Source organism: Tupaia chinensis, unplaced genomic scaffold (genome assembly GCF_000334495.1).
Source record: "Tupaia chinensis unplaced genomic scaffold, TupChi_1.0 Scaffold000498_1, whole genome shotgun sequence".
Lineage (NCBI taxonomy): Eukaryota > Metazoa > Chordata > Mammalia > Scandentia > Tupaiidae > Tupaia > Tupaia belangeri.
The window spans coordinates 3,938,623-3,963,279 of NW_006160010.1; positions in this window are offsets into that span (position 1 = coordinate 3,938,623).

Sequence of the window (24,657 nt, forward strand, 5' to 3'; positions counted from 1 at the left end):
TTTCCCTGACCTTGGCTGCAGACAGAGCAAGGGTGGAAATTACTAGGGGCGTTCCAACAGACACATCTGATGGACTTCAAGAAACATCTTGACCCCAATTAGTAAAGTCCAATCCCTGCTCTGCTTCTGAAAGGTTCTTTAGCCTTCTATTGATGTGGTGGTACACTCCTTATGGAGAAGTTCTTTAGCTCCTTCCCCACACCTAACAGCTAGTTCTCTGCATTAGAAAAGAAGATGAGATTTTCTCTAGATGGGATTACCACCAAGGGATACACCTGACCCTGGTATGACTAATCTCTTATAGACTTGTTAACTGCTTCTTATTGTCTGTAACCTGGCAACTAATCCATGAACTGTCATGAAACATACATGTGTAATGTCTCCTTGTACTATAAATAAAGACGTCTAGTTCATCTGGGCGGCACAAGTTGCTTGGGCTACCTAGGGTCAGGCTGCCTGTGTCCATTTCTACTCTATCCCTCATTCTTTCCAATTCCCAGGTCCTGGCAAGATGGAGGGCTTTCTCTTTCTTGTCCTCTTTCTCTTCCTCACCAGCAGCCCTCTGATGGTGATTCAGCCAGACCCAAGCCCTGGGGCTGACGCCGACACCTAAGGGGAATGACCATGCCACAATCCCTTCTCCTCCATTCTCCTCTCGGGATCTTGGGCATACACATACAAGCACCCAGCCTGAGTTTAAGTCACCTTGTCTAGGACTCGAACTGTGGTCAACTACATGGGAGTCCAGCGACATAGCCATTACGCTAACTGCTGGTCCCAAGCTGGCCATTTTCTTAGCTGTTTTAGAACCCTTATTTCTGTGTGTCTGACTTCTGCTTTCCTGGAATAGCACTCCCTTCAGAACTTCTTGGAGAGCTTATCTGGTGTCACTAAATTCTTTCAGGTTTTGTTTACCTGAGAATGTTCTTGTCTTCTCTTCTCATATGAAGGATAATCTTGCCAGATATAGTATTCTTGGTTGAAATTGTTTTTCACTCAACACTTTGAAATATTCTGTCTTTCCTTGCTCGCTTTGTTTCCAATGAGAGGTCCTCTGTTAGCCTGATGGAATATCTTATGTAGGTAACTTAACATTTTTCTCTCTTGCCAGTCTGAGTATCTTGTCTTTGTCTGTGGTTTTGGTCATTCTGGCTATAATGTGTCTTAGAGATCTTCTTGGTTTGATCCTGTTTGGGGTCCTTTGTATTTCTTGGATCTGGATCTTCGAATGCCTCTCTAGGTTTGGGAAGTTTTCTTCCAGGATTTCATGGAATAGATTGTCAATGCCCTTATTAGTCTCTTCACCTTCTAGGATACCAGTTATTCGGATGTTTAGACATTTAATGGTATCTAGTATTTCTCATATTATTATTCTCATTTTGGGGGGCTATTTTTTCAGTCTTTGTGGTGGATTTTACTAGTCCAGGAATCCTATCTTTTACATCTGAGATTTGATTTTCTGTATGCTCTAGTGTGCTTTTAATACTATCAAAGGAGGTTTTGACTTCCTGTATTATAACCTTCATCTCCAATAGTTCGATTTGATTCTTTTTTATGGTGTGTGTTTCTTCTTTCAGCTCTTGTAAGAACTTCCTAACCTTCTGGAACTCATCAGCTTTTTTCTTCTAGTGTTCATTGTTTCTCTTCTTTTTCATTTCTGTTAGTTTTGTCACTATGAATACTCCGAATTCTTTATCAGACATTTTTGTGAGTTCCATTGTACTATCTGTAGATGAAGAGGAGTTATTCTTTTCCCTTGGGGGCGAGGTATTTTCTTGGTTTCACATATTTCTTGTACCCCTGCAGTGATTTCTAGTCTTCTGATGGGTTATTTCTTCCTAATTTCTAGAAGATCAATCTGAGCGATCAGAGGTGCACAGAAAGATGTAGTCTGCAAACTCTTTGGTATTGCATTTTTCTCCAAGGGCTCTGCAGGGTAAATTCTCAGCAAAAATTCTTCATTCCCTTATTTCTGAAATCACTAGAGCTCAGCTTTCATGGCGGATTCCTCATTCTTCATTTTTCAAATTTTAGCCATTCTGACTAGGGTAGGGTGGTATCTCGTTGTGGTTTTGATTTGCATCTCCCTTATGATAAGTGATGCTTAGCATTTTTTCTTATGCTGTTTTGCTCTTTGTATATCTTCCTTAGAGAGTTTTCTGTTCAGCTTATTGGCCCATATTTTAATTGGGTTGGTTTTTTGTTTTTTGGTTTTTGTTTTCAGGTAAACTGCTTAAGTTCCCTGTATATTCTAGTCATCAGTCCCTTATCTGAGGTATCCTTTGCAAATATGCTCCTCCATTCTGAGGTCTGTTGGTTCACTTGGTTTCTATTGCTGTGCAGCAGCTTTTTAACCTGATGTAATCCCACTTCTCCAGTTTTGGGATTATTGTCTGTGTTTTGAGCATCTTATTTAAGAAGTCTTTGCCTACTCTGATGTGTTCAAGAGTTTCCTCCCATTTTCCACGAGTAGTTTTATAGTTTTAGATCTTAGGTTTAGATCTTTGATCTGTTTTGAGTTAGTGCTGAGAAATGGTGGTTTCTTTTGTTCTGTAGGTGGATACCCAGTTTTTCCAGCACCAATGGCTAAGGAGATTTTCTTTTCCTCACTGGATTGCCTGCTGCCCTTTGTCAAAAATCAGTTGGCTATATGTTTTGGGATTTATTTCTGGGGCCTCTATTCTGTTTCATTGGTCTACCTGCTTATTTTTGTGTCAGTATCATGCTGTTTTGATTATCACAGCTTTATAATATATTATGGGGTCAGGGAGTGAGATGCCTCCTATTCCACTTTTCTCGTGCTGTTTTGCTTTGGCAATACAGGGTCTTTTATTATTCCAGACAAATTCTATTATTGTTTTTTTCTAAATCTGTGAGGAATGTCTTTACCCAGAGAATAGGAATACACTCAATTGGGAAAACACTTGCACATCCACAATTATTGTAGCATTATTCACAACTGCTAAGACAGGGAACCAACCCAAATATCTATGAACAGATGAAAGGATTGACAAAGTGTGGCACATATTCACTATGAAATACTACTCAGCCATAAAAAAGAATGAGAATCTGGCATTTGATAAAAAGTGGACGAATATGGAAAATATATTGTTAAACAAAGCAGACAAGACTATGAAAGAAAGGCATTGTATGTTTCCACTTAATATATGCTGAATGTCTGTCCTCTATGGCAGAAACTGAAAGACTGGACGATATAAAGACATGGAGAGCAACTGTGGATACTAGAGACTGTGGGAGGAGGGTAGGGAATCAGGGAGTGTGAGTAGTAGGGAATCATGGGGGAAAAAAAGAAGCAAAACATCTAAGGGACACCAATATGAAAAATTATCTATTGATGATAATGTGTATGGTGTTATCTTTGACTAGATCAATATACAGCATATTCATAATGAAAATTTTCATTTGGTGTGTTGTAATGATGCACAGTGATTGAATGTGAAATAAAATAAATTGTCATGCTTATTCTAAAATTTACATGAAAATACAAAATACCTAATATAGTTAAAACAATTTTTAAATCTTTTTCTAGCTCCAAGCGATAGAACTGAGACTATACCTGTGATCAACTGATTTTTTTTTAACAAATACACCAAGTTAATGTAGAAGGGAAAGTGTGGCCTCTTTAAACAGAGAAAGCTAGAACAACTAGATATCCACAGGTAAAACAGTGAAATTCAGAGATCACAATGGACTGGGTTTGCATAAAACTCCACATGCCTTTGACTACAGATTTACTACATTTATCCTTGGAAGAGGGGAAATAAACAAATAAATAAATAAGAAGAAAGGAAGGAAGGACGAAGTAGTTCAAAGTCCAAATTTTTATTTTGGACGTAGTAAAGCACCCAGGCTGCTACGATCACCACAGTCTTCAGTCATGCTCAGACACCGGATCTGTGCGTCAGGCTCAGCAGTGCCAGCCTGCAGGAAGACAGACCAGATTCACAGAAGGTTGTTCATTTAGAAGAAGGCAACACTAATAATCCGCACGACTGCAGATTTTATTGCTTTCTCACAGAAAGCCTTTTTATAAATTCAGTAATTCTAGTTAATCTACCAAGATAATGTAATGATGTTTCATTTTATAAGGCATACAACAATGATCTCTTATTTGGGTGTCAGTTTTTCAATAAAGTTTTGATTATAAGCAAATGTATCCCTTTAAAAAAAAAGTGAAAATCAATGCTTGTCTCACACTTTATATAAAAATGAACTCATAATGAAGCATGTAAAAACAAAAACTATAAAATGTCCAGAAGAAAACATATGAGAAAATCTTTGTGATCAGGAACCAAATTCTAGTGATAGGACACAAAAGATATGAACTATACAAACAAAAAGTCAGACCCAGCCTTGATGGCACAGACAATCCAGGCATACTGCCATGCAATGCTGGAGGCTCAGGTTCACACCCAGGTCTACCTAAACTAGTAGGTACATCCACAGGTTCACCTATGACTGGCTGGCTATAGGGCCAGGGAGAGGATTGTTGCAGGAAAACCCTAATGAGGATGCCTCTTTCTCTCAGAAAATAAACTTTTTTAAACATCAGTAAACTAGCCTTTATCAAAGTAAAAAGTTTTTCTTTTAAAAAAAGCTGTAAAGAAAATGAAAATGCAAGTCACAAAATGAAAGAAAATATTTGCAAAAGAGGTACCTGATAAAGGACTTGTATCCATAATACATAAGAATATTTACAATTCAAAAATAAAAAAATAACTTGGGGTCATCAGGTGGCATGGTGGTTAAGTCGCTGGACTGCCACATGGCTGACCATAGTTTGAGTCCCAGTGCCAATGGTTTGGAAATCACACTGGGTGTATATACATAAGTGCCCAAAATCCCAAGAAGAAAATGGAGGAAAGGCAGTGTGGCCATCCCCCCTAGAAAGTGATTTCTCATTTTCCTTTTCACTGTCTCTCTGGCAAGCACCCACACCCTATAGCAACAACCTAAATAAGTAAATAACTCAATTTTAAAACGACAAAAGTTTTAAACAAAGACTTCTCAAAGAAAAGATATATAAATGGAAAATAACACATGAAGACATGCTCCTCAGTATTATAGGCCATTAGAAAAATGCATATCAAAACCACACTGAGCTATAACTAGATATAATATATCCATTAGAGTGACTAAAATTAAAATATTAATACTAAATGATAACAAGGTTCTGGAACAGTTGAACTTTCATACATAAATTCTGATAACATCTTGTAGTGGTTTAACGTTTTTGAAATAGGAACACATTTTTTCCCTGATTACTCTTTTAGATCCTTCACCCATTCAAGCAGAAGACAGGCTCTCCTTGCCTCAAAAAAAAAAAGAGCGATAGTAGAAAGCAGAAATAAGGAGTCTTTCCATTTCTATAAACTTCAAAGCCCTGGTTCTTAAGAATAATGGAAAAGACTCAAAATGTACGTTTACCAGCTCTAAGCAGGTGAATAATGTAAAACAAAAGGTGGCAACCAGAGTAAGCAAATCCTATGAGAAGACCCTATGAATCTCCAGCTAATTTCTACCATATAAAAATGTGAGTTCAACGTTTCCAGATTGTTTTTTTGCCCAAAATAGTATCTATAATTCCAGGTTTCTACATAAAATTCCTCAATTTAAAAATACTGTCCAAACAAAAGCATTTCTGTGGGTCAAAGGAAGTCTATGAATTTGCAATATCTGGCTTTGAGAGCAAATAGGAAAGAACGACGTTTTTAGATCCTCCAGATTTGAAAATAACCTGGAAAGGGGAAAAGAAAAAGCAAAGGAACGATGGATATAGACATTGTTCCTAGACGAGAACAAAGGCAATCTGTCACCCATTGACGGGTGTCGACTCAGGAAGGCAGAAAGGCCCACGTAAGGACTGGAGAGATGATGTGGGACCATCACAGTTACTTGCTTCAGTAGTTTCCCAGGCCCCACCCAGCCCCAGCCAAATAACAGTTTCAGGGAATTCTCCACATTTTAGCATAGTCTGGGCACCACACAAACATTACAATGTAATCAATAGCGTGGACATTGCAGAAATGGTTGCTTTGACAAATAAAACCTTATGGAAAGGGCAACAGGTGGCATGATTATGGCTGGACTCCCAAATGGTCCACGGCAGTTCAAGTCCCAGACCTGGCAGCTTGCTTTCACTTTCTCTCTCTCTCTCTCTCTCTCTCTCTCTCTCTCTCGTGAGCACACATGCCCTATAGTAAATTTTAAAATAATAGTAATAATAAATGATAGATGAGTCAGTAGCAGCCTGTGATGATCAACTCACTTCAGAAACAAAATGAAGGATGAACATTTCTATAAACAATGCTACAATGGTGACTATGGAAAGATGAAGATGACTGGTAGGATCCACTACCCCACCTAAGATTTAACAGAACACCCTGAAAAAATGAGACCCATAATTCACATTAAAATTTCATCAACTTGGGAAAAATAGAGGCTCAAAATAGAAACTAAACTAAAAAATAAAAAATAAAAAAAGTACACTGCTTGAACATTTGCGATTGTAGACAAATGTACTTCTATACTTTGTTGTATTGCCCTCAAATCAAGGAGGTAATCAAGGGGCTAGTAGGTGACATGGTGGTTAAGGTGCTGGACTTCCACATGGCCAACGATTCGACTCCTGGACCTGGTGGCTGGCTTTCTCACTCTCCCTTTCTCTCTGTCTGTCACTTTCTGGTCAAAATCGAAGAATAATGGGACCAGCAGTTAGCATAATGGCTGTGTCACTCGACTCCCATGTAGTAGACCGCGGTTTGTGGCACGGACCCAGTGGCTTAAACCTCATGCCAGTCATGTGTGCGTGTGTGCCCAAGATCCCAAGAAGAGAATGGAGGAGAAGGGATTGTGGTGTGGCCATCCTCCTGGGGGGTGATTTCTCGCTTTCTGTCTCTCTATTTCTCTCTGTCTGGCGAGTGCATGCGCCCTGTAGCAAAAACCTCTCTGAAAAAAAAATTGAAGAATAATAATAAATTAAATTAAAAATAAACAAATCTTTTTAAAAAAGGAGGTAATTAAAAGGAAACTTTTTAAAAAGAACTATTTATTTAACTTCATTTATTTATTTATTTATTTAAAATTGACCAGAGAAGGACAGAGTAAGAAAGCAAGACAGGGAAAAAAGTGAGAAAGCAAGCCACCAGGTCTGGGACTCAAACCACAGTAGGCCATGTGGGAGTCCAGCATCCTTAACCACCACACCATCTGCTGGTCCCAAAAAAGGAAACATTTCATTGTGCTAATTTTTAGATGAATTTATGCTATTGAATGTTAGATTTTATAATATACCCTATAAATAGGCAAACAGGGCATGAGGCTTTGCTACTCAATGGACTACAGAACTAGGCTGTGATGATCTCTCATAATTTCCTAAAAATGAATTATCACTTTTTTTTGTTTTTTTGGGTTTTTTTGCCATAAGATGCATGTGTTCACCAGGGAGACACAGAGAGAGGGAAAGTGAGAAATCACCCTCCCAAGGAGATGGCCATGCTGCAATCCCTTCTCCTCCATTATCCTTTTGGGACTTGGGACATACATGCACATGTGTCCAGCATGTTTTTTTAGGCCACCAGGTCTGAGTCTGGGTCTGGGACTTAGACGATAAGGTTGGCCATGTGGGATCCAGCACCTTAACCAACATGCCACCTCCTGGCCCTCAAATGCATTGTTTATGTTTTCTAAACTCATTTGGGAAAATCTATTATAATTACTTATCTTAAGATAAATAACTTATGAGACAGGTAGATATCTTATGAGATAGATTATTAGCACTACGGACAAAGTGAGTAAAACTTACTCAATCCGCAACTATTTAAATTAATATGATAACAGGTTCACCAGAATCCATGGTTTTCACATTAGGAAAAGTGTTAGTCTGAGACATTAACAAAGAAAAAATGCCAAAATATGTGTGCACGTATGTATGCATATGCATATAAGTGTATTTTCTAATTTTTCTAAAATTACCAAGTAGTCCTTTAATTTCCAGAAAACAATTAAAAACTATGTGTCTAAAAATAGAAAACAAGGAGATGGAGGGGCCAGATGGCCAATTAGGGACATTGTTCATGGCATCCCTCCAGTAGAAAAGGACAAAAAAATGTTGGATAAATGGCTACCATTTGGAGCACAGGATTAAGGTGAGACCAACAGAAGACAAAAGCAGAATGGTGGTGAGTTTTTGTAGTGCTGATCTCAAGTTGAAGAAAAAGAAAAAGAAAAAGATGTCAGTTATCTTAACTGAGAAGAGAATCAAAGACAACCAAGGCCTCCCACAGTAGAGGGAAGAGTGGGACTCTATGCTGATGCTTCCAACTTTCAGTTCCTTGATTTCCCCTGGAATTCCAGTGTTTCCCATGTGCAGGAGAGCATTGAGAAGGATGCAGACCACAAGCTCATCGTGGGGAGCTGCAAGAATCAGCCAACTCAGAGAAAATGCTGGACTCACCCTGCCACCCCATCCAGACACCAGACACACAGAGCCACCTTGGAAGATAAATCAGGACACTCTACTGATTAACTGGCAGGACACCAGAAGTAATGTCCTGTCTCCTCTGTTGCCTTCTACAGAGCAGCTTCTTAGACTGCCTGGAATAGTGAGAGGAGTGGGAAGGGGTAGCTGACAAAAGGTAGGATGCTAGGGATTTTTCTCTAAAGAGAGGAACAAAATGGATATTACCTTGTCTACTCTCTTGCCCCAGTGGGCAGGTCCCACAGCCAATATGGGCAGCTCCCATTGGACTGCAGCCAGGCCCAGCTCCAGTCCCTCACTCAGGAGATGAAGAATACAGATATGTACAATCTGTCAGACCATATAGTCTGCATTTCCACCACCTCTCCTGCCCCCACTCCTTGACCCCTGCAAAGGCACCCATAGGCCAGCAGTTGCTGGCCCCACAGGTGGAAAGCACAAGGTTCCTACAAGGGTCCACTACCTGACCATAGGGCCTAGCAGGCAGAGCAACTCCAGCCTAACCCCCTAGCTGCACAGACTTGCTGCAACCCCAGCCCCTTCCCACTCCCAGCTGCATGGTGGTAGTACATAGTTCCCACCCGGCCTTGCAACCTTGAGAGTTGACAGACCCAGCCCCCTCATACTAAAAATAATCCCTGCCATGACTGCCAACCTAAAACCACCTACTGAAGGATGCTGCAGCCATAGAGAGAATCAGGCACTGAAACAGACAGTTTCCTCTATCTCTACAGATTACAAACAACTGCCTAAGTAAACAATTAGTCTCTACATCACAACTTCTCAGATAGCACCTATATGCTACCTGTGTGCAATCTAACCAAAGCAGAGGTCATTACTATTCCCAGCTGATATTTTCACTCAGCTACCTCCACCAGAGGAGGACCCTTCCCCACTCCCTACACAGGGCCTGGGAATTCAGACAACCACACCACAGGACAATAATTGCCATCAGTTCTAGAACACACCCCGTCTACATGTGAAGAACTACAATTCCAGAGTACTAACCTCACCTACAGTCAAAAAATGCTGATCTGGAGGCCCCGGTGCCCCCACAGGTGTCTTTGAAAATACACAAAGACCTCAATAAATGAAGGCTGAGAAAGAGGGGGAAGAAGGAAAAATGGACAGACATTGCCATCAAAAAGTCTAATCAAGAAATTAGGATGAAGTACTCCATTAGATGCCAAAAAATCAATACAGAGCTATAAGAAACATGAAAAGGCAAGAAAACATCTGTCCTCCAAAAGAACTCATGGATTCCACACCAACAGACAAAATGCAGGAAACCACAGCAATACTGCAAATGAATTTTAGAATACTGACAATAACGTAACTCAATGAGATACAAGAGAACACTGACAAACAATTTCAGAAAATGAGAGAAACAATGCATGACTAGGAAGAGAGATTTAATAGAGAGATAAACATCTCTCTAAAAAAAAAGATTCCAAGAAAAATCCAGATGAAGAATATGACACAGGAAATAAGATTCTGAAGAAAGTATCAACAACAGGTTAGATCATATTGAAGAAATAATATTTGAAATTGAATATAAACCCTTGAAATGGTCCAAACTATCAAAACAAAAGAAAAAATAACCATTAAAAATGAAGAGAACAGGGACTGGACTCCCATGTGACTACACTACTTGACTGTGGTTCAAGTCCCGGACCCGGCAGCTTAAACTCACGCCAGGTGCATGTGCCTGCAGGCCCAGGATCTCGAGAGGAGAATGGAGAAGGGATTGCGATGTGGCCATCCCCCCTAGCGGGTGATTTCTCGCTTTCTGTCTCTCTGTCTCTCTCTGTCTTTCTGGTGAGCACACATGTCCTATAGCAAAAACCTCTCCAAAAAAAAGAAAAAAAAAATGAAGAGAACATACTTGAATTATAGAACACAATTCAAAGACCCACATAATACATATCCCAGAAGGCAAAGCAATGAGAAAAGACATAAATTATCTATGAGATATCTACAGAGATACAGACATCCAGATCCAGGAAACATAAGACTCCAAGTAGATTCAACAAAAGCAGATTTTCTTCAAGGCACATAGAGTCAAAATATTGAAAGCCAGAGATAAAGACAAAATCCAAAAAATAATGGCTAAAGATAAGGGCTGAGATACCTATAAAGGATTCCTCATCAGACTAACCTTGGACCTCTCAGCAGAAACCTTGTGGGCCAGGAGAAAATGGGTTGACATATTTAAAACTATGAAACAAAAACAATTTTAACCAAGAATACCATACCCATCAAAACTTTCCTCCAAATGGAAAGGAGAAGTAAAAATTATTTCCAGACAAAACTGGAACAAGACAAAGATGGCTACTTTGTCCACTCATATTGAACATGGTACTGAAAGTCCTGGCCAATGCAATCAGAAAAGAATGAATTAAAAATCATTTAAGTTAGGGGCCAGCAGTTAGCGTAATGGCTATGTCGCTGGACTCCCACGTGGTTGACCGTGGTTTGCGTCCCGGACCCAGTGGCTTAAAACTCACGCCGGGTGCGTGTGCGTGCGTGCCCAAGATCCCGAGAGGAGAATGGAGGAGAAGGGATTGCGGTGTGACCATCCCCCTTGGGGGGAGATTTCTCGCTTTCTGTCTCTCTGTCTCTCTCTGTCTGGCGAGTGCACGCGCCCTATAGCAAAAAACTCTCAAAAAAAATCATTTAAGTTAGAAAGGAAGAAGTTAAATTGTCCCTATTTGCAGACAATATAATTTTATTATTTAAAAAAAAAAAAACTAAAGAATCCACTGAAGAAATTCTTAGAGGTGATTTTTTTAAAAATTAGCAAAGTTGAAAAAAATTAGCAAAGTTTCAGGGTACAAATCAATGTATATAAATCTGTACTGCCGTTTTTAACTTGCAGTAACAGTGATAGATTGAGGAAGGAATAAGGAAATCAATTCCATTTATAATAGCCTAGATAGACAGTAGATAGATGATAGATAGATATTCTGCATATGTGAATACATCTAACCAAAGAAGTAAAATATCTTCCCTATGAAAATTATATAAAACTGAGTACAAAATTATCTAAACCTAAGGCCTCGAACTTTGAAACTACTGGTGGAAAACACTGGGAAAACTCTGGGAGATATTGGGGTAGGCAAAGACTTCTTAAATAAGAACCCCAATGCACAGGCCATAATCCCAAAAATAGACAAGTGGGATTACATCAGATTAAAAAGTTTCTGCACAGCAAAAGACAATGTAATTAGTGTGAATTGACAACCCTCAGAATGGGAGAATATTTTTGTAAGCTATGCCTCAGGTAAGAGATTGATAACCAGAATACATGGGGAATTTAAGCAGCTTACTCAAAAAAATATGATGAGAAAATGAGCCAAACAAACAACTCTCTAAGGAAGACATAAGTACAGCCAAAAAGCATGTGAAAAAATGCTCAACATCTCTCATCATAAGAGAAATGCAGATCAAAACGACAATGACATACACTGTAATCCCAGTCAGGATGGCAAAGACTAAAAAAAAAAAATAGACAAATGCTGACGGGCTGTGGTGAAAGGGAAACTCTCCTACACTCTTGGTGGAATGTAAATTGGTCCAACCCCTGTGGAGAACAATATGAGATTCCTCAAAGATCTACAAATAGAACTACAATATGATTCAGCAATTCCACCCCTAGGTATCCACCCAAAGGAAGAAGAAAGCTCAGTCAGAAAAGAGTTTGCACATCTGTGCTTATTGTGGCACTATGCACAATTGCTAAGACACAGAACCAACCAAAATGTCCATGAACAGATAAATAGATTGGAAAAGTGTGGCATATATACTCTATGGAATACTATTCAACCATTTAAAAAAAAAAAAAAGATGATGATCCTGGCATTTGATAGAAAGTGGAAAAATATGGAAGATTTACTGCTGAGTAAATCCATTCAGGCTATGAAAGAAAAACACTGTATGTCTCCACTTAATATATACCAACTGTCCACACTCTATGGTGGTAACTGAAAGACTAGAAAATACAGAAGCATGGAAAATGGTTAAGAATACTGAAGACAGTATGGGAAGAGAGGAGGAGAATATGGGTAAAAAATTGGGACCAGCAGGTGGCGTCGTGGTTAGGGCGCTGGACATTCCCACATGACTGACTTTGATTCAAATACCAGACCTGGTGGCTTGCTTTCTCACTTTACCTCTCTCTCTCTCTGTATATCTCTCTCTGGTCAAATTAAAATAAATGAATGAATAAATAAAATTAAATAAATAATTATTTTTAAAAATTTAAGGAGAAAAATGGAGAGGCAAGACATTTATGGGGCATAGAAATGGATTATTACCTGCTGATGATAATGTGTATAATAACCTGAACTGGACTGGCATGAAGTATATTCATGTTGGGTATATTCACTTTATGAGTTAAATTATGTATACTGATTAATGTATAAAATAAATTTAAATTTAAAAAGTAAAAACAAAAACACACACAAAATAAAATAAAAACAGACAAAAAATGTAAATACATACCTTGTTCATGGATTGGAAGAATCCCTACATTCAAATATTAATATTATGAAGTGTCTACAAATTCAATGCAGTTTCTGGTAAAATTTCAGAAAAATTCTTCAGAGAAATGGTAAAGGCAATCACAAAATTTCTCTGGAATAACAGAAGACTCTGTATCAGCAAAACAATATTATACAAAGAGAGCATAATTAGAGGTATCTCACTACCTCACTTCAAAATATATTGCAAAGCCACAATAACCAAAACAGCATAATATTGGTACAAATACAGACACATAGACCAATGGAACAAAATAGAGAATCCAGAAAACAACTTAACTGATTTTTAAGAATTACTTATTTAATTTTTATTTATAATTATCATTATTCTTCAGTTTGCTACAGGGCATATGTGCTTACCAAAAAAAGACAGAGAGAGGATAGAGAGAGAGAAGGAAAGTGAGAAATCAAGATAGCAAGATCCAGAATGTGAACCATGGTCAGCCATGTGTGAGTCCAGCACCTTAGCCACCACACAACCTGCTGGACCCCCATCTGATTTTTTATAAAGAGCACAAGACAATCCAGTAGAGAAATGAGAGTATTTTCAACAAATGTTGCTTGTAAAACTGGATAGTCATCTGCAGAAAAATGAAACTAGGCCCCCATCTCTCACCATTCACAAAAACAAACTTAAAATGTATTAAAGATCTTAAACACACAACGAAAACTATGAGAAGCTAAAAAAAGAAATGGAAAATGACACAAAAAAAGTGGAAGCACATCCATGTCCTTCGATTGGAAGAATTAACATTAAAAAAATGGAAATTCTACCCAAATTAATCTACATAGTTAACCCAATTCAATCAAAGTTCCAGACACATTCTTCAAAGATCTAGAAAAGACAACCATAAAATATGTCTGGAATCATAAAAAACCCCATATTGCCAAAGCAATCCTGCACAAGAAGAGTGGAGTGGGTGGCATTTCATGGCAGACTCAAAAACATACTACAAAGCTGTGGTAATCAAAACAGCATGGTACTGGCACCGAAATAGACAGGTGGATCAATGGAACAGAATAGAGTCCCTAGAAATAAATCCCCAAACATACAGTCAACTCATTTTTGACAAGCGGTACCAATGAATCCAGTGGGAAAAGGAAAGCCTCTTCAGCAAATGGTGCTGGAAAAACTGGATTTCCACCTGCAGAAAAATGAATGTAAACCCCTACCTCTTACCTTTCACAAAAATCAACTCAAGGTGGATCAAAGATCTAAACCTAAGACCTCAAACTATAAAGCTGCTCATAGAAAACACTGGGAAAACTCTGGGAGACACTGGGGTAGGCAAAGACTTCTTAAATAAAACCCCCAAAGCACAGTCGATAATCCCCAAAATAGACAAGTGGGATTACATCAGACTAAGAAGTTTCTGCATGGCAAAAGACTCAGTAATCAGTGTGAATCAACAACCCTCAGAATGGAAAAAGATTTTTGTAAACAATGTGTCAGATAAGGGGTTAATAACCAGAATACACAAGGAACTCAAGCAGCTATTCTGAAAAAAGAAGATCAACCCAATAAAAAGATGGGAGAATGAGTTGAAAAAACATTGTCTAAGGATGACATTTGAATAGCCAAAAGGCATATGAAAAAATGCTCGACATCCCTCATTGTAAGGGAAATGTAGATCAAACCAACAATAAGATACCACCTAACCCCAGAAAGAATGACTAAGATTAAAAAAAAAAAAAAAAATGACAAGTGCTGGTGGGGGTGTGGTGAAAGGGAAATTCTTACAAATGTAAATTGGTCTAGTCACTGTGGAGAACAATTTGGAAATTTCTCAAAAATCTACAAATAGAACTACCATATGATCCAGCAATCCCACTCCTTGGTATCTACCCAAAGGACAGAAGAATTCTTAATCAGAAAAGTGCCTGCACATCGATGTTTATTGTGGTACTATTCACAATTGCTAAGACATGGAACCAACCCAAATGCCCACAAACAGATGAATGGATAGAAAAACTGTGGCATATATACTCTATGGAATACTACCCAACCATAAAAAAATAAAAAAATAAAACACCCTGGCTTTTGACAGAAAGTGGAAAAATATGGAAGTTTTACTGCTGAGTGAAGCAAGCCAGGCAATGAAGGAGACATTGTATGTCCCCACTTAATATATACTGAGTTTCCGCACTCTGTGACAGAAACTGATTGACTAAAGGATATAGAAACACAGTAAATGGATGTGAATACCAGATATAATGTGTGTGGAAGAGTAGAGTCTGAGGAAGGACATTTCAAAGAAAAATAAAGAGGTAAAGCATTGATGGGACAAAGAAATGTGGTATTATCTGTTGAACATAATTTTATAGTTCATCAATGGACTAGGGAGAAATGTTCACATGTTGGAATATTCACTTTGTAAGCTAGATAATGTGATTTAATGTATAAAAGAAAATTAAATAAAAAATAAATAAGTAAAAGAAAGTAAAAAATTTTTTTAAAAGATTTTAAAGCGCAAAACCATAAAACTGCTGGAGGAAAACACTGGAGAGACACTTCAATGTATTGGAACATGCAAAGATTCCTTGAATATGACACCAAAACAAGAGCAATAACACCAAAAATAAATAAGTGGGATTACATCAAGCTAAACAGCTTCTGCCCATCAACAGAAAAAAATAAAGGTACAATTCACCAAATTAGAGAAAATATTTGCAAACTCTACCTCAGACAAAGCATTGACAACCAGGATATATTAGGATCTCAAACAGCTCACGACCCAAAAACATAATAATGCAATTTAAAAACAGTCATTTGACCTGAACAGACAACTCTCCAAAGAAGACATATGAATGACCAAAAAAAAAAAAATCATATGAAAAAGTGTTTAATTTTTCTCATTATAAAGAAAATGCAAATTGAAACTACATTGACACTTAACACCAGTCAGAATGGCTATGATAGGGGAAAAAAAATTTCAAGTACTGTAGAGTTTGTGGAGAAAAGGAAACCCTTGCACACTGCTGGCATAATGTAAATTAGTATAGCTCCTAAGGGAAACAGTGTGGAGGATCCTCAAAAATCTAAAAATAGAATTACCGTATGATCTAGCAATCCCTCTATTGGGTATATAGTCAAAGGACAGGCAATCACTCAGAGAGACATTCATATATACATGTTTAGTGCAGCATTATTCACAATAGCTAAGTCAGGAAATTGACCTAAGTGCCCAACAACTGATGAACGGGTTGGTATAATATGGTACATATACATAATGAAATACCACTTAGCCATAAAAGGAAAAAGTTCTGTCATTTGACACAAAGTGAATAAACCTAGAAGAGACGATGCTAAGTGAAATACACCAGACTATGAGAGACAAATAGCATCTGTTCCCTCTTACATATACTGAATATCCACACTTCAGTGGAAATTAAAAGACCCCAAAGCATAGAAATAGAGACATTAATGGTAGATACCAGGAGTTGCTTGGGGTAAGGTGAGTGGGAGGTTAGTGAGGAAAAAACGTAATGAATACAGGAATGCATGTAAATAACAGGAAGCAGTTACAGGATGGTATATCAGAGCAGAGTTAAAACAATGGACAATTTTATACTTAGAAAAATTAGTAGAGCTATTAACAAATGTGTACGAAATAATGTAATATTCAATGTTGAAGAAGATGAGCATCTGTATATCCTTGATTTGATTACTATACATTGAATGCATATCTTTAAAACCATACTGTAGCTCAAAAAGATATACATCAAGTATTTGTAAACCAGAAATCATAATTAAAAAAAAAAAAAAAAGACAAGGGGCCAGCAAGTGGTGTAGTGGTTAAGGTGCTGGACTCCCATGTGGCAGACCACATTTGAAGTTCTGGACATGGAGGCTTGAAAACCATCCAGATGCCAGAGGATAATGGAAGAGAAGGTATTACAACATAGCTGTCCCCCAGTGGGGGGAGGGGGAGCAGGGATTTCTCACTTTCCCCCTCTCTCTGTCTCTGTCTGTCTCTCTCCAGCAAGCATATGCACCCTTTGGCAAAAAATAAAATAAAATAAAAGAGAAAAAGGAGACAGGTCTCTTAGTTATTCCTTTAATACATTCGTAGAAATTTCACAGTACATGGTCTGAGTAAACATAATACCCAGACCTACACTGTTACAATTACCCAATAATCTATCATTTGTGTGCAACTAAACCTCTGGGCTTCAGGGTTTTTTCTCTGTAAAATTGAGACAAATAGGCCAGATGGTGTGCTGTTAAGGTGCCTGGGTCCCACATGACTGACTGTGAGATATGAGCCCAGACCCAGCAGTTTGAGTAACATGTAACATGCCAGGCTCATGTGCATATGTGCTCAAAAAAATCCTGAGAGGAGAATGAAGCAGAAGGGATTGCAGCATGGTCATCTCCCCTTGGTACTTTTCTCACCCCCATCCACATCTCTCCAGCAAGTGCACATGCACTATAGAAAAATAAATTAATAGGGACAAATATATAGCATAACATTTGCCAAACCATTAAACACACACACACAAAGAAAACACAGACTTCACCTTCACTGGCCTCTGAAAGAACTAATTAATGTGATATTTCCAGAAAAATAGTACACTATTCCATCATAGTCCTGTAGTATTCTTCTTTATTTTTTTGGAGAGGTTTTTGCTACAGGGCACATGTGCTCACCAGAGAGACAGAGAGAGACAGAGAGACAGAAAGTGAGAAATCATCCCCCAGGGGAGATGGCCACACCGCAATCCCTTCTCCAGTCTCCTCTCAGAATCTTGGGCACATGCCTGGTGTGAGTTTAAGCCACTGGGTCTGGGACTCGAACCGCGGTCAACTACATGGGAGTCCATCAACACAGTCATTATGCTAACTGCTGGTCCCTGTAGTATTCTTCTAAAGGCAAAATCCACCTTCAATAATTTCACCAGTGCAAGCCATCCTGAACAACCACCTCTTGCTCCTATGACAATATTCATGTCAATAAATACTACGGTATAAGTGCCTAAGAAATCTCATGATACCTTGCAGCTTTGTTTTCATCTGAGGAAATACTCCTAGAGTGAAGTGCAATCACACTGACTTCCCATCTACTGCACTTCTTGCTGATCCTTCAACACACCAAGCATATGCCTTTGCATATGATTGATCCCACTGCCAGGTGCATACTGCCATTAGACACATGTCTTATCTCTTCACTTTATTCAGATTTCTGCTTAAATATTATCTTCCTTGACCACTCATTTAAAGTAGCAGACTCTGTTATTCTCTATGCCCTCAATTAACTTTTTAAATAGTAAGTCAAAACATACTTATTCATCTGTTATAATGTAAGGTCTATGAAGACATCTCTTTAGAGCTTAGAACTGCCTGGTATTATAGGACACACACCAAAAACAATTTGGTGAGGGACCAGCAGATGGTATGATGGTTACTCTGCTGGATTCCCATGTAGCTGACCATGATTTGAGTTTTAGACCCAGTGGCTTGGAACTCACACCAGGTGCATATGCATGCATGCCCAAATCCCAAGAGGAGAATGGAGGAGAAGGGACTGTGGTGTGGCCATACCCCTTGGGGGATTGCTCACTTTCTGTCTCTCTGTCTCTCCAGTGAGAGCACACACCCAATAACAAAAATATCTCTATATAAAAATAATGTTGAATTAACTTATTTGGATGATTTGACACATCAAAGAAATCTCTGAGAAAAATGCTATGAACAGTGGGATGAGGAATAAAAGCACCCTGAATAGTTATGGTGACCATGTGAACCTAGAACATCCAGAATACAAAAGGTGAAAGATTACAGAAACTGAATTAGACCCAGAATTAAAGTAAGATTTTTACTAGTTAAACTATGGTAGAAAGAATGGAGGCAAAAGAGAGAAGGTCAGGCCTAAGATGGCTGAGATTTGAGCAAAGGAATGAAGAAAAATCTATCCATTGTCACCAACTCTCTCTTCTCATCTCCCTTCTTCTCATGTTTCCTTCCCCATTATCTATCCACTTTTGCCATCCCTTTCCCTCTTCTTCTTTCACTTCTTCTGTCATAAGTAGTTTTTTTTCTTGCATAATGCTCTCAATGAATTCTTGTTTCTATAAATTAGTAGTCTCAAAAGAAGATGAGATCTCTACTGAAAAACTTTAACGTACATATGATACTGTTTTATATGCCAAGGAGAACATGAACATCATCAACCACAGTATCAAATACTCATCAAGAAGGCAACACACTGAAACAAAGAATCATGAAGTCATTTTTCTTCACCTCCTCCATCAGGAAATCTGAATGCTTTGAGACTTCATCTGCTTAATTTTTTCCATTTGGTTCTCCAGAATATATATTTAAAATAAAGTCAACATCTCTGACATCAACTCTCACATTCCATTCAAAACAATCACAATGCATACACTAAAGAATATTTGTTAAAACTGTAAGCCTGAGATTATCTTTTTTTTTATTAAGTTGATGCTGGTACTCATTCAAGTTAAAATAAGCTAAAACTGCCAAGCATCCCTATGAGGCTCATAGAATGACTGCGTATATATATATATACCTCTCCTCAATCCTCTCCAAATGGCACTGGGCTTGGCATTCAACTGGACTCTTTGAAGAATAATGTATAATACATTAATAGCAGACAGGAGCCAACCTGGGGCATGGTCAGTAAGGCAGCAGAATTCCACATGACTAACTGCATGGTTTGAGTGGTAGACCTAGTGTCTTGAAAAATACTCCAGGCACATATTCATTAGTACCCAAAATCCCAAAAGGACAAAGATATGGAGAAGGGATTGGAGTGTGGTCATCCTCCATGGGAGATGATTTCTTACTTCTCTTCTTCTCTCTGTCTCCTCCTCCCTCCCTCTCCTCATTGAGCAAATGCACTCTCTAGCAATTTTTTTATAAAGAGAATAGCAACCAATGTAATAATAACTATGACTGTATTTAAGAACCTCTCAAAATATCATACCCAGGAAGGTTAAATTACTCATTTTTAAATCCCTCCATAAAATTATAGGTGGAGATGACTTCTGTAATATAAAATGACTTCTGGGAAAGTAAACTGTAAAAGATTTTTGTCAAAAATCATAGTGAAGGTCACGATTTGGGCCATTAGTCCTAGATAGTGAAGAAAAATTAAAGTAAGGAGAAATAGGTCCATTTTTGAAAATATTAGACATACTCACAAGTGACCAGGCATTAGGATTTATTGAACTACATGATGACCTACAAAATACCCAGCCTTAAGTAATTTCTTCCATTATTTATTAAATACATTCATTATTTTAGTAGCTGTGCTTAAATTAATTTTAACTACAGCTATAAATTTTTAAAACTTTTCAAAAAAAAAAGAAAGAAAATAATCATACAACTTAAAAATCAAAAGCTGGGGGGCCAGCAGGTGGCATGGTAGTTAAGGTGCTGGATTCCTACATGTCAGACCATGGTTTGAGTCCTGAACTCAAGTCTCACTTGGTCTGATCAAATAGAAGAAGAAGAAGAAGAAGGAGGAGGAGGAGGAGGAGGAGGAGGAGGCGGAGGAGGAGGCGGAGGAGGAGGAGGAGGAGAAAGAAGAAAAACAAGGAGGAGGAAGAGGAAGAGGAAAAGAAGAAGAAAAGAAAGAAGAAGGAAAAGGAAAAGAAGGAGGAGGAGAAGGAGGTGGAGGAGGAGGAGAAAGAGAAGGAGAAAGAGACGAAAAAGAAGAAGAAATAAAATTTAAAACAAAAGCAAAAAGCTGTAAATAGAAGAGAGAGAGAAGCTAAATCTCCAGTCACATTGGAAACAGAAAGGTCTGGGTGTACAGAGACCAAATACCTGAAGATAGGATACTCAGGAGAAATTCTCTCCCCACAACTCCCCTAACAGTAAAAGGAGAGGAACTTCTCTCTAAAAAACTGAACCCAAAACTCCTACTGTGGATTCCACAATTGCATTCACAGTAGAGAAGGAAAACAGGCACAGAGCTAATGCACACCTTAGGGAAGGTCCTGAGCACATAGCTATGGAAATATACTCCAAAGAAATAGAAAGAATTTAGTATATTACCACATGACTAAAAATCAAAACAGAGCCCCAAGAAATATGAGAAAACCAGAAAATATTTCCCCCTCAAGGGAATATAACTCCTCACTAACAATGATAAAACACAAGAGAACACAGAAATGTCAGGGAAAAAAAAATCAGAATATTCATTGTAACAAAACTCAATGAGATGAAAGACAGAAAACAGACAACCAATTCCAGGAGATGAGAAAATACTTCCATGACTTCATGAAGGAACTCTGAGGAGACAGACACACTGAAAAAAAAAAATCAAACTGAACTTCTGGGGTTAAAAAAATATGACACAGGAAATCAAAACATCCCTTGGAAGTATCAACATCAGACCAGACCATGCAGAAGAAAGAAACTCTAACCTTGAAGACAGAACCTCTGATTTAGTCTAAGCAAACAAAAAGAATGGAAGAATCACCATTAAAAATCAGGACAACATACAGGAAATCTTAGACACCATTGAACAGCCAAATGGCCACACAATAGATATTCCAGAAGGCAAAAAGAAAGGCAAAGTCACAGAAATTTTCTTTCACGACATATGAGCTGAAAACTTTTCAGCTCTCTAAGGCATATTATAGCCAAATTGGTAAAAATCAAAGACAAAGACAATATTCTAAAAATGGCAAGATAGAAATGTCAACTTACTTACAGAGGTTATTCCATTAGACTAACATCAAACCACTCAAGTGAAACAATGAAGGCAAGGAAAGAATGAGAAGACATATTTAAAATATTGAAAGAAAAACAATTTCTGCCATGAACACTATGCCCAGCAATATTATGCTTTGAATGGGAAGGAAATATTTCATTCCCAGGTAAACAAATGCTGAATGAATTTGTCCAAACTAAACCAGCTCTTTAGGAAATACTTAAGAGAATACTGCAACAGGAAAGAATAAAAGGAGATAAATAAAAGAGAGAGAATACTGAACAATAAAAAAAAAAGTGTAAGTCCACACATACTGATCATAACATTAGATGTTAGGATTAAATTTCCCAACTAAAAGGTTAAAATGCAGATTCAACTATCTTACACATGAGCAGTTTTAAGTACAAATTCACCAATTGTTTGATAGACAGTTGTCTCCATAGGTTTCAATTTATATATTTATGAGAACTATTACTCATTGTATAGAACTAGATAACAGGGACCAGAAGACGGTGTAATGGTTTTATCACTGGACTCCCATGTAGTCAACTATGGTTCGAGTCCCAGATCTGGCAGCTTAAAAAATTCACACTGGACACATGTGTGTGTATGCCCAAGATCTCAAGAGGAAAATGTAGGAGAAGGGACTGTAATATGGCCATTCCTCCTGGAGGGTGATTTCTCACTTTCTGCCTTTCTGTTTTTCTCTCTGTTTTTCCAGCAAGTGTACACACCCTATAGCAAAAGTCTCTCTTTAAAAAAAAAAAAAAAAAACTAGGTAACAGAAAAAAGAATGTTACATATAACTGAGACTTTCTTTGGAATGGATTAAATTTATTATTTATTTTTATTTATTTATGTATTTATTTATTTAGAGATTTCCACTATAGAGTGTATGCACTTGCCAGAGAGACAGAAAATGAGAAATCATGCTCCCAAGGAGGATGGCCATGCTGCAGTCCCTTCTCCTTCATTCTCCTCTTGGGATTTTGAGTACCTACGCACATATGCCCAGCATGAGATTTTAGCTTCCAGGTCCAGGACTTGAGCCATGGTCAACTACATGGGAGTCCAGCAATGTAACCACTACATCATCTTCTGGTCTCTGGAATGAGCTTAAAGCAGGCCAAAATCAAGAACTTTGTAAAGTCTATAAATCACCCAATCACTGACTTTACCATGTCTTTATTTTAAACATTTCTTTCCAATACTGTTTTGATTTTGCTTTTTTGAGGACTGTTTCTTCATGCTCAGTACAGTACTATGGTCTTACAAGAACCCACAGTGAGTAGTGAAAGTTTTATTTTCCTATCTCTTCCTAATGAGCTATTGTTACGTACAATTTTACATATCTCTGACTGCATCAATGATATCACAGATCTTTTCTGAATATAAACTCTTATCTCCCACAAACCTCTATATGGAAATTGCAAATTCTTCTCTCATTGGCTATGCTAAGATTATCTTTGTTTTTAAAAAATCCGTCCTCATTCATTGATGAGACATTTTGTTGTCTGATTTTAATCAATTTGCTTTTCTTTTGAGTTGTAATTTCACAGTAAATAAGATCATGGGCAATTCAGTACATACTTCCAGAATAACCAGTGAAGCAGGTTTTGAAATTACACAACATAATGTTAAATGTTGAAGATGAATATGTTTATATCCTTGATGTGTTTATTATACTGTATACATGCTTCAGAAGACCATTTTGTACCCTACAAAGATATATAATTATTATATGTAAATCATGAATTACAATAAATATTTCTTAAAAAATCAAAAGTTGCGACCAGCAGATGGCATATTAGTTATATCCCTGGACTCCCACATGGTTGACCACAGTTGAAGTCCTGGATCCAGTGATTTGAAACTCATACCAAGCACATGTGGGTTAGTGCCCAAGATCCTGGGAGGAGAATGGAGGAGAAGGGACCGTGGCATGGCTATCCTCCCTGCGGGGTGATTTCTCACTTTCTCTCTCTGTCTCCCTGGTTTCAATGAGTGCATATACCCTAAAGCAAAAACCTCTTTTAAAAGTTCAAAAACTTAAAGCAATTTATCAAATAAAGTCTCTCATTTAGATCACTCAACTTATAACACTCAAAGTTTTTCCCCATCACTCTTGCCAGGTTTTATAATCAACTTCAGCCTAGAGAAGACTTGTATAGTCAAACTATGCTTTCCACAATTCACTTTTCCAAGGCACCCCTCTTCTCTTTTTTAGTAATCTTTTCCTAAAGCCCTCACATTGCTACTTAGCTTCTGAGGAAACATCACAAGCCAAAATTCATCTCTCTAAACCTTGTCCACTTTAAACCAGTGTTTCATTCACCTGATTTGCCTCTAAGTCCTATCCACCTGTCATCAAAATGTTAACCTGTTTCATGTTTTACTTCTAAATTTTCTTACCTCAAGTAACTGTTCTGATAAGAAAATTCACTATTCTGGCAGAATCTTTTGTTAATATCCAAGATAACAATTTGCATTGAATAGCATGAGTCAATGGTTAATTCTTAAACCTAAAGGAATAATTGACAGGAATAGTGGCTAATTCTTAAACCAAGAGGAATAATTAATAATAATTAAAAAATTAATTATTTTGGCTCATTGGTAGAAGTATTTGTGGAAAAGCTCATTTTTGGTGCTCCCTAAATTACTTCATGAAAGCACATTATACTCTATAGAGAAAACCCAAGTTTAATCAACTAGATCTCAGTGAACCATCACAGTATTATGGAATCTAACACAGAAAGAAGCCTTGGAGTTAGTCTAGATTTTCTAAGTTCTCTTAGGCCAGAACCCGTGTATTATTCATCTTACACAGCATCTAACACAATGCCTTTCACACCATAAATACTCAAAAAATACATGTTGAATCCACAAATACTTGAACCTCTATTTGATGAATAAATCTCCCCTACATCTTTCC